Below are 11945 nucleotides of genomic sequence, written 5' to 3' on the forward strand. Positions count from 1 at the left end.
TACCCGGAACATCGTGGACGCCTCAGTGAGTGAAAGAATGAGCAAACTAATATGAACAACGGAGCAGACTCTGAGCCCCTGGTGCCGTGTGAACAAAGTGCCAGGGAAACGCAGGAGAGGGAACAGCCACACATGCAGGGGACACTGTTGAAGCACCAGCCTCTTCACCCAATTCCTGCTCAGCTGCCAGGGGACCGGGACGGCCCGTATCATCCAAGGAGCAGTGTGAAATGATGAACCAACCTCGAGTCCTCGGAAGGCAAATGCCACCTTAGGGGATGTGAGTGTGTATGGGTGGGGGGAAGGGACAGATTCCTGAAACAGGACTTTTTTAGAACCCTCTGGAAGATCCTGATTTGGATATTTCAGGGAGCTGGGAAGGCCTTTGCAAAAGCATGAGGCTAGAGCCGTGAGTGTGCTTTGAGCCTGCAAAGTGGTCCGAGGTAACTGGAGCCAGTGACTGCACAGCATGGGGCCGGGAGGGAGGGAAGGAGGGGCGGGGAAGCCAAGGAGGAAAGCATGGGCGGAAGAATGGATGACCTTGAATGCTGGCAGAGGGGGAGGGGGGCCTCTGAAGGGACTCTGAGTGCCCCTACACTACCTCCAAGAGAAAGGCTCCGAGAGGTACGTTCATCCATCGAATATTGGCGGTGCACTTCCTATGAGCCAGGCGCTGCTCTGGTGCTGCGGATGAAACACTGGGCAAGAGAGATGAGATGCCTGCCCTCATGGAGCTGACGTTCTAACGAGGAGATGAAGCCTTCTGGACGTAAGAGCTTTGAAGAAATGCAACACTGTGGTGTGATAGAGAGATAGCCATCAGGAAGTCAAGACCCAAGTGACAAATTGCATTTCGTGAGCAGAGGGAACGGCAAGTGTTAAGGCTCAAATTTAAGGAACTAAAAAGGTCAGTGGCTGGAGGCTCCCAAGCATCAGAGAAAGTGGCGTGAGGTCAGAGGTCAGGCCTGTCTGAATCATGGAGGTCTGCGGAGGCTGTGATGAGAGGTAGGGGGTTACTCTAATGCCATGGGGAGCTATTGGAAGAGTTTAGGCAGGGTAGTGGCAGGACCAGATTTCAATGATCATTCTCTCTCCCATGTGAAAACACAGGGAGAAGGTGGCATCTGCAAGTCAGGAAGGGAGCCCTCACCAGAACTTGACCATGCTGGCACCCTGATCTCAGACTTCCAGCCTCCGCAACTGCAAGAAAATTCATTTCTGTTGTTTAAGCCTCCCAGTCTGCGGTATTTTGTTATGGGAACTTGAGCTGACTAATATAGGGGTCCTACTGCCATATGGCACTCTGCCCTGCTCCGCTCTCTTTCCAGAGAATGCCATGGAGTGCTGGGATTGAGGGGAGTCCAATTTTCAGAGTGTCAAACTCCACAGAAGCCAACAGCCCCAGCCCGCACTGTACGCCCTGTAGCGGGGGGACCTTCTCACCCTTCCCAGCTCTAGTGCCAACTCGTTCATGTGTTTCATTATAATCCCCATCATTATGGGGGATCCAAAAGCTCCCACAAGCTTCTTCCCTAAACACAGAAAAAAGAGAAAGAAAAAACACCTCCACCAAAGATCTCAGAAAAATGTATAAGTGGTCTCAGATACTCCAAATGAGCTCAAGTAGGGCGGTGTCGAGACCTTAACTCTTGCAATTTTGGGTCACAAGATCTGGCCGTGCACACCAGGCCGATTGCTGGGATGTTGTTTTTGTCCTTTGATATGGCAATCCACCAACATTCATATGCACGTGTATAGGGCACATGAATACAAGATGAAAGATGAAACAACTGCGTAGGGAGTAAATCTGCTTCAGCGTTTAGACTCTGCAAGGTGGTCCTACATTGATTGCTATGACTGCAGCCCACAATGCCAATGCAAGACCCAGAAATTTCCACGCTTTTTTTTTCCAGGATTCTGCAAGATGCAGAGCTTCACTATATCTCGCTACTTGGATCTGATACCTTGTCCCAGGTGAGCATGTGGACGAGATGTCTAAGGAGGGAGGGTTGACCAGCTGTACCCAGGGGGAACCTCCACTTCCATTTCCCTTCCCTTCTGTGTCCTTGCCAGCTCCTGGGAGCAAGAATCACCATTGACTCAGACACTGCCTTGCCTCTGAGGAGGCTCATGTTGTGAGAAGGACAGATGAAAAGATGAAACACAGCTAAACAGAGGAGCAAGAAGTCTGGGGACCCAAACGAAGAAAAGATTAGTCAGGGGAACACAAGAAGGCCTCATGGAGGAGACAGTCTATGCACTGGCTCTGGAACATCAGGCTGGGTTTCCGCAGGCAGAGAATTACCTTCTGTCCCTTTTCTCTGACCCATTCCTTCTTTCGCTGCATGGATGGCTCTGGGCCTCCCTGATGGACAGTAGCCCTGGTCACTTGAACCCTTGACCTTCTCAATAGTTGTCTCCACGCATGTGCTCATAGGTGTCAGTGCCAGGCTCTCCCCACCAGGTGCACCCAAAGCCCTGGGTGCCCCTCTCCACACGTAAAACTGTGGTCATTCCCTCTGCTATTCCAGGGGCCAGGCCTCCCTCCTGCCCTGCTAACTCCATAGCAGCTTTGTACAGTTACAGCACCAGCCTCCTCCCCGCTGTGGCCCTGGGTACCAGTGCCCACGCAGGCCACCATGAGGAGACACGACAGAGAGAGGGAACGTGGGGAATCCAGGCTTCCTCCCCAGTGCCCAAGGGAAGGGACTTCCCTGGGCGGGGCAGGCAGATGGGGACAGGCATAGCTGATACTTGTATGGAGGGCTCTGAATTCGAGGGCTTCATTGTCTCGGGGCCTCAGAAGACCTCTATGAGGCAGGCTCATTTTTATCTTTCCCATTTTACCGGGAGAAAACCATAGCTCAAAGGGACCACACAAATGCCCAAAGAGGTTACACAGTGATGACATGTCTGAGTCTATATTTGACTCCACGCTCCACATGGTTTCTACGCAGCCGGTGAAGAAGAGAGGCTTCCTGGGCTCCACGTGCAGAGCCTGGCGTTCATTCAACGCACGTGCACTGAGCACCCGCTCCGGGCCGGGGGGCTGGTGGAGGGACATGCCCCATCCTTGTCGCAACGCCTGGAGTTAGCATGAGCAGAGGGTGCTGCAGGGGGACAAGATTCCAGCAAGGAGACGAGCTGCTCGAGAGACCACCGTCTCCAAAAATGGAAACTGTCACCGATTTCCCACGAGGTGGAGAGGTTCTCATGCAGGCTATAGAGCCTGACAGCCAGGATCCAAACCCCAACTCCACGCATACTGACCTTGGGCAAGTGCCAGGCCAGTTTGCTCCTCTAGGAGGTGAGCAGAGTGAGGTCCCCCACCTCCTGGAGGTGGCAGGATGACCAACCTCATTAACAGGGTACATGAGCAAAGCCCAGAAGCCAGCACAGCCTCTTCACACACCCGCTTGTTCAACATCAGCCGCCACCATGACTAGAAAAGCCATCTTGACACAGCTGCTGTCACGATGGGGACCTCATGTGCATATGCTGTGTTGCATGTGCATGTGTACAATGATGTCACAGGGTTGCCTATGCAGGGAAAGTGTAGGACATGCATGAAGAATCTGTCAGAGGCAACTGCCTCTTCTATAGGTGTGTCCTCACATCTGGACCACCCCCACCCAGCCCGGATTTTACCCCCTAATCACCCTTCTGGCTCCCAGACCATGCCCAGGTAGGGTGATCAACCATCCTGTTTGCATGGAACCGAGGGGTTCCCTGGATGTGGACGTTCAGTAGCAAAACCCAGAAAGTCCTGGGCAAACCGGGATCAGTTTGTCAAAGCCCAAGGGCCCAGGAGACAAACAACCCACCGTGCAAAGCCTGGGGCCTCCAGGACAGAGTGGAGCTGCCTTGAGCTGCTGGGCTCCCCTCTTGCCTGAGGGCTGGGCAGTGATGGCCAGTCCCCTATCAGGGCCGAGGTGCTCTGTGGACCTTTTTGGCTTCATAGGGTTTCTCAGCCTCCCTCAGGACCCCTTTTTTGCTGGAGAGTTGCTCAAACTGTCAAACACCTCACTTCCCCAGTGGTTTCCACTCAGAGCCATGGAGGCAGGCAGGTGTGGACGGTGATTGCTTGCAGGCTCTGACTTACAGAGGGACCCAGGCCACAGAAGAGAGGCCAGCAGGCAAGCGATGCCACAGCTCCCGGGTCAGCAGGAGAGGCAGGAGGGAGCCCTGGGCCGGCTCAGGCACTTGTGTGCTTTTGGAAACCCAAGCCCTGACTGTGGACAAAGGGCACCATCCCAGAGTCTGGGTAGGAAGGTCCCAGACCCACGTGGCTGGCATTGCAAGGTCAGTGTTTGTCCTTCCCCAACAGGCCACCTGCCGCCTCCCCAATCCACTTGACCTTCAGATGGAATGGCTTTCTTCAGCCTGGTTTTCCATATGGCAACCTTTCTGAGAATCAGGACAGAGTCTCTAAAGGAAATGACGTAACAGATCAAGAGAATTTCTTCTCAGGGATATGGGGGACTCTTCTAGAGTTTAACTCCGGGGCACCCCTGGTAATGCAGCAAGTCGGCAACAGAAGCCTATTCTTAGGTGATGGTTATACCCCCAGACCTCCCCCTCCCAAGTGAAGGCCACAGGTGGGTCCCAGAATGCAAGGACATCCCTGAGACAGGCGGTCACATTGCATAAACCCAGCTCCAGAAACTCTCAGCAAAGGGACCCTCTGTACCTGGTGCAGCTAAACTCCAATCCACCACACGGCAGGGGGGCTTTCCGGAAAGCAGTGGCCCTGGACTCTGTGCAAAGCAACATTTAACCTGATACTCAAGACTGCATATTCCCACTACTGCATACATTACCCTTTATCTAATTCAACTGGGCCCCAATCTACCGAACGGCCAATTAATAAGGTAGTATTGGAAAGGTGGGTTGTTCCCGTAGTTGGACATTGTGGCAGCCCCCTGTCCTTGCTTTCACCATCTTCCTATTAATATGAAAACTTTGTCCCTGCCTCATCAGAATGTCAAGGCAAGCCAACACCTGCTGGGAAGCAGAGACAGCGCCCTATAGAATGGCCTGAGGGATAAAGAGCGTTTGCGGGAGGCACAGTCTTCCTCATGGGCCCAAGGACAAGAAGCAGCCATAAGCAAGAGGCTCCTGGGCCCTGATTTTGTCTCTCGACTCTTGGACCTACGGATGTCCTACAGGGCATAGGTCCTGTCGAGGCAGCAACAGCTGCCCTTCCTCAGTGGAGGTCACTCAGAAAACATCCCTGCCTTCCAACCTCCCCACAGCCAGGGAGGCAGGCCTTGGGCAAAGCGTGAGCTGGACTCCAGGAAGTGGCTGCTGTGTGGAGCTGAGGCTTCATCCCTTTTGAAGGGTCAGGTGTGCCCTGTTACAAGATGCTCCAGCTGCCAATCATGGGAACGGGCGGAGGAGAGAAACATAGTTTAGGGAGCGTGCTTTTCAAAGATAAGATCATAATAATGCAAATTCATGTTTCAGCAAGTAGGAGCCAAGGGCAGTCGGCAAAATCTCTGTCCACCTGACCACTGTCCCCTCTCCCTACCCCTCCTCTCTCTGCCCCCACTCTGCTCTCAATAAGCAATAAGAAATGTCTAGACTAATAATTTGATCATCAGCATAAGTCAAGCACTTCCACAGAACACAGGGAAGGAGTGGGAATACATGGCGTGGACACTTCCCATCTATGCCCTTCTCCATCCCCCATCACTGGGCCATCTATGATCAGCAAAGCACCACCAGAAACTTCTAAATGAGAAGAAAAGAGGCAAAATGCCAATGGGAGCCAGGCAGGCAACCCAAAGGAGTGATGCCAGCCAGGTATACGAAATACAGCCGTGCAAATCCAACTTTATGTGGACCGCCACTCACAGCAGGGCTGGGAGAAGGTACAGAGCTGTGGGGACCAAGGCAAACTACACAGCATGGCCTCGTCTGAAAGGAGCAGCCCTATTCGGCAACCCAGTCATGTTCATGTGGGAATCTCTGGAGTTTTTTTCAAGAGAAGTCAGAAGTTTGGATTTTACATGCAAACTTGCGATTTGTAAAGACTGGAACTTAATTCAGGTTTTGCTAAAAGAATGCAGAGGGAAAGAAAGAAAGAGAGAGAGAGAGAGAAAGGAAGAAAGAGAGAGAAAGAAAGAAAGAAAGGAAGGAAGGAAGGAAGAAAGAAAGAAAGAAAGAAAGAAAGAAAGAAAGAAAGAAAGAAAGAAAGAAAGAAAGAGAAAGAAAGGAGGGAGGGAGGAAGGAAAGAGGTAAGAAAGAAAGAAAGAAAGAAAGAGAAAGAAAGAAAGAGAAAGAAAGGAGGGAGGGAGGAAGGAAGGAAGGAGGAAAGAAAGAAAGAAAGAAAGAATGAAGAAAGAAAGAAAGAGAAAGAAAGGAGGGAGGGAGGAAGGAAGGAAGGAGGAAAGAAAGAAGGAACGAAGAAAGAAAGAGAAAGAAAGGACAGAGGGAGGGAGGAAGGAGGGAGGAAAGAAAGAAAGAAACAGAAAGAAACAAAGAAAGAAAGAAAGAGAAAGAAAGGACAGAGGGAGGGAGGAAGGAAGGAAGGAGGAAAGAAAGAAAGAAAGAAAGAACAAAGAAAGAAAGAAAGAGAAAGAAAGGACAGAGGGAGGGAGGAAGGAAGGAAGGAGGAAAGAAAGAAAGAAAGAAAGAAAGAATGAAGAAAGAAAGAAAGAAAAGAAAGGAGGGAGGGAGGGAGGAAAGAAGGAAGGAGGAAAGAAAGAAAGAAAGAAAGAACAAAGAAAGAAAGAAAGAGAAAGAAAGGAGGGAGGGAGGGAGGAAGGAAGGAGGAAAGAAAGAAAGAAAGGAAGAAAGAACAAAGAAAGAAAGAAAGAAAGAGAAAGAAAGGAGGGAGGGAGGAAGGAAGGAGGAAAGAAAGAAACAAAGAAAGAAAGAGAAAGAAAGGATGGAGGGAGGGAGGAAGGAAGGAAGGAGGAAAGAAAGAAAGAATGAAGAAAGAAAGAAAGAGAAAGAAAGGAGGGAGGGAGGGAGGAAGGAAGGAGGAAAGAAAGAAAGAAAGGAAGAAAGAACAAAGAAAGAAAGAAAGAAAGAGAAAGAAAGGGAGGGAGGGAGGAAGGAAGGAGGAAAGAAACAAAGAAAGAAACAAAGAAAGAAAGAGAAAGAAAGGATGGAGGGAGGGAGGAAGGAAGGAGGAAAGAAAGAAAGAAAGGAAGAAAGAACAAAGAAAGAAAGAAAGAGAAAGAAAGGAGGGAGGGAGGGAGGAAGGAAGGAGGAAAAAAGAAAGAAAGAAAGAAGAAAGAAAGAAAGAAAGAAAGAAAGAAAGAAAGAAAGAAAGAAAGGAGGGAACTACCTTGACCTGAAGACAGCCCATGGACCATCTGTTTGCAACCTCTGTAGTCCCCAGGGAAAGCCAACTAGTAAGTGACCCTGGGCAGGCTAAAACCCCAGTGCAGGCCCTGACTCAGGGATCTGCCCTCCCGGGAATTGGCATGCCCAGCCCCCCTCTTCTGGTCTGTGAGTGATGCTGAGACTTGATCTTGGAGAACAATAGAGAGACCAGGGAGAGAGGACCTTGTCCAGCTCAGGCGGCTCACTGCTGGCACACTCTACACAGTGAGCTCTACGGGGCTGGTGGGGGGCGGATGGAGGGGCCCATCCACATGCAGCGGGAGCTGGAGGAGGATGTGAGTTCCCTTCTCCATGGCCCTGCTGTCAACCCAGTTGAGAAAGGTAATTGAACGAATTAAATTCCACGAAAAAGTTCTGTTTCCCTGTCAAGGCAGTACCTATTTCCAAGTGTCTATGACTGACATGGCTCTTAATGTGCATTTTTAAACGAGACCATTTTGTGTGCAAATATGGCAGGAAAAAGAATTCCTTGGTCCAGCGATCCTGAGGCTTCCTCTCCTGGTGAGACGCCCAGAGATGAAATTGCCCTTGAATGTTATCCTCTTCTATTATTTTTATCTTAGCTTCCAGACCACAAATGAAGCACATTGGGGAAATAAGATTCTGTCGCCACTTCTGGAAGCTGTCGAAGGTGCTTCGCATCCTGGCTGACCCAGTGGCCTTCCCCGCGCCCTGTCAAGCTGTCCTGGCCACAGCTGAGGTAGAAGAGGACCAGTGCTGTAACCAGGGGGACCCCAGGCTCCAACTTTGGGCCTCTTCTCTCTAGCCATGGACAGAGGCTGCCACCTGTGCAATGCACAGAGTCCCTCACTAAGAAGGGCTCTGCACTGGGTTTAAGAATCTGCGGCTGTGTCTTGAAATTCTTAATTTTGTTAACAAGGGGCCCTGAATTTTCATCTGACCCTGGTCCCCACAAATCATGCAGCCAGTCCCGCCCTGAAGGGCACACACCGTGACAGCTGCCCTGCTATGGGGCTCAGCTCTTGAGGGAATACCCTACCCCAGACGGTGAAGGTACATTGACTCTGAACTGGGGGCCACCATCACATCCAAGGAAGCCTCATCTAAAGCTGTTTTCGCTTGGTTGTGTAAGGAGCCCAGAAGCCTGAAGAGGGGGAGAAAGTATGTGTAGACACAGCGTTGGAAAAGCATAGCTCGCTGTGGGCTTCCTGGAGGAGGGGACCCGGAGCTGGGGCTGAAATGGACAGATAGGCAGGGTCTGGAGGAGCCATGAGGATGGAGGTGGGGTGTGTGGTGCACAGGAAGCAGAAGTGGGATCAGCAGGCCGGGGGCCCTTGATTGTGGGGGAGGTCTTGGAACCCCTGTCCCCAGCCACCCTAGCCACTGAGCAGTGACTTCACTCATCCTCCCAGGGCCATGGCACCTGCCACCCCTCAAGCACCCCCAGCCCCTCATCTCTCTGCACAAAGGCTGCTCTAATTCTCCTTGCAGCCCGGGTGAGAGGCAGTCAGGGAACAATGCTATCTGCGCGTGGTGGCGCCCAAAATACGACTGTCATTTATTTCGTTATATGAAATTAGAGCACGCCTTGTAGCCATAATGAATCATTTCCTTCTTGCCTCGGCCATGGTGTCAGGCAGGAGCTCAGCATCTCCCATTCAGGGCCTTTCACTTCATCGCAGGCTAATAATAACCCACCCGGGTGAGCACACATCTTCCCAAGACAATGCAGGGCCCAGACGGGCATCGTGGGCAGGAGAGCAGTGCCCACAGGGGAGGGGAAAAAATCAGGGTGTCATGGCAGGAAGAAGATGATGCCCATGGGGAGGGGAGGGAAAGCCTTAGGGCGGTGGCTCCGGTGGGAACCTGGGTCCCCCAGGTCCCTTTTTCCAGCTGCTCCACCTGATGGGGGCAGGGAATAGAGCCCACTCCTAGGCTGCCCTTCTACTAGCATTTTTTTCAATCATTGCCCAGGTCCAGCTCAGAAGCCTCCTTCTTGAGGAAGCCGTATCCTGATCCCCCACCACCACTAGCACCCACATCTTCCATTCGAGTGTGAGCTTTCAAGGCATTAACTGTTTCCACAGCCTTGTCCCAGCCCTGTCCAGGCCTGGAGCTGCCAAGAGTTGGCCTCACCTCTCTCATCTCACATCCCTGCCCAGTGTGGGCTCAGCAGTGGCAGACACCCAGTACATGAGTAAGTGTGTCCTGATGGGGCCAAACCTCCAGTTGTCTCCCACTGGGACTGTGACCAGGAGCCCCATCTCATACTGGGCAGGAGAAGCAAGGCCCAGACCCTGTCCCCTAGAACCTCCTCCTCCAGGACAAGGCAAGGCAAGCCAGGGGAAATTATAGGGTCTGCTCAGACACTGTGATTACTGTCTCTTCCACTAACTATAACTTAAGATCTTTTAGTCACCATATCTGCAGGAACAGGCACAGAGCCAGTTTTGTTGAATGAAAGAGTAAATGAATAAATGAATGAGCACCAAAGGCCATGTGCCAAATGACAGAGAACAAACCGCAGGGGTAAAGTGATCAGAGAAGGGAGGCTGCTCACTGGTCCCAGAGGCAGACTGGGTTAGGACCTCAAGACCCAAGAAATGTAGTCGGTTCCCTTGGTTTTCCTTTTGCTTCATATATGTTAGTCTTGGAAGAGAAGAAGTCAAAAATCTGGAAGCTACAACAGGCACAGACACAAAACAAAAGCCCCAACAAAAGCCTGATCTCTCTAGTCAAACGACAAAGAAAGGGGCAGCTTTGTAAGACCAAAAACTTTTATACAATAACCAGTCTACTCCACCCAAACACTAGAAGAAAAGAAAACAAAAAACTCTGGTCCCACTCATACCCATACCCACAAAGACCAAATGGGGGAGTCTAGACTTCCATCCTCAGAGGCTATAACAAGGAACCCCAGAGTTCCCACTGAGGTAATGTCAGAGAAGGACAGGTATGGAAACAGGATCTTCATCCCCACTGGGCTCCCTCTCCCAACAGTGTCAGTGGAGACTGTGGAGAGCCTGAACTTCACCTCTCTCTCGCCAGTAACAAAAACACCCCTCCCATTCTTGATGGAGTCAAAGCAGGCCTAGTGGGGAATCAAGACTTTCATCATCGCCCAGCAAACAAGGCCATGTCATCACTGTATCAGTGGCGCCCACATGGGAAGCCAGTTTTCCTACCCACACCCAAAAGTAGTAAAGATCCTATTCCCTCCAAAGGCAACAGAGTGGGGAACTTGGAGGTAGAATATATTTATATCAGATAAAATAGACTTCAGAGCAAAGAAAATGATCAGAGACAGAGACATTATATCATAACAAAAATGTTGATTCACCAAGAAGATATATCAATCCTAAATGTGTATGCACCAAACAGAACTGCAAAATATGTGAACTCAAAACTAATGGGCAGCATCCCCCCTCCCCTACTAGAGCAGTGGCAGAGAAAACCATCTAAAACAAAAGGTTTAAGTAAGATCCAGAATCTCCTAAGATAATGCAAACTCCCAGGTTTCAATAAAAAGTCATCATCATACCACAAAAAAGAAAGGTCTCAAACTGAATTTAAAAAGACAATCAGATGCCAACAACAATATGAAAAAGATGTTAGAATTACCTGACAAAGATTTTAAAGCACTCATCACTTTTTAAATGCTTCAATGAGCAATTACAAGTCCATTTGAAATAAATGAGGGGAAAAAAGAGTCTCAACAGAGAAACAGAAGATATAAAGAAGAACCAAAGGGCAATTTTAGAACTGAAAAATACAGTACCAAAAACACAAACTCAGTAGTTGGGCTTAAGAGCAGAATGTAGAAGAAAGAGGAAATAATTAGTGCACTGGAAGAAAGAACAATAGGCATTACCCAATCTGAACAGTAGAGAGAAAAATAGACTGAAAAAAATAGTAGAGCCTCAGGGTCCTGCGGGATTATAACAAAAGACCTAACATTCATTTCACCAGAGTCCTGGAAGGAGAGGAGAAAGAGAACAGGACTGAAAAGTATTCAGAGAACGACACGGCAACCTAAGACAGCAGGCCACGTCAGCCGGGCATGGCGGCATGGAGCCCAGCCTCGGCAGCGCCTCTGCTCTGTGGAACCTGCCAGCTTCCTCTTCACTGTGCCCAGTGAATGTTTGCCTTGCAGACTGAGGCAAACATTCAGTCTGAGTGACCCAAATTCTCAAAGAAAAGTTTCCTCGAGCTACAGCTATCAAAGTCACTGACATTTCAGGAGACTGTGGGGCAATGTATGAAATTCAAATCAAATCGGAAGAATTTAAGGAGAAGAGAACTGTCCAGCAGCACCAAATGGTAAATCAGACACTAAAAGAAGAGATCAAATGTTGCATGGATTGTGGATATTTACCTCTGTCCCCAAACACTGACCATGCCCTGGCTGCATAGATACTGCTGCTGAAACCTTGCATGAATCTTATTGCCACCATTCTTTCCTAGGCATATGACAAAAAATTTATCTATTTTATTTATTTATTTATTTATTTTTATTTATTTATTTTTTTGCAGTATGCGGGCCTCTCACTGTTGTGGCCTCTCCCCCTGTGGAGCACAGGCTCCGGACGCGCAGGCTCAGCGGCCATGGCTCACAGGCCCCACCACTC

General features: G+C 50.0%; 1 pseudogene; it reads left to right on the top strand.

Moving 5' to 3' along the window:
- Window positions 1–11377: 11377 nt before the first annotated feature.
- Window positions 11378–11711, top strand: LOC103079285 (bolA-like protein 3 pseudogene; annotated as a pseudogene).
- Window positions 11712–11945: the final 234 nt, after the last annotated feature.

This window comes from Lipotes vexillifer, unplaced genomic scaffold, assembly GCF_000442215.2.
Source record: "Lipotes vexillifer unplaced genomic scaffold, Lipotes_vexillifer_v1.1 scaffold182, whole genome shotgun sequence".
NCBI lineage: Eukaryota > Metazoa > Chordata > Mammalia > Artiodactyla > Lipotidae > Lipotes > Lipotes vexillifer.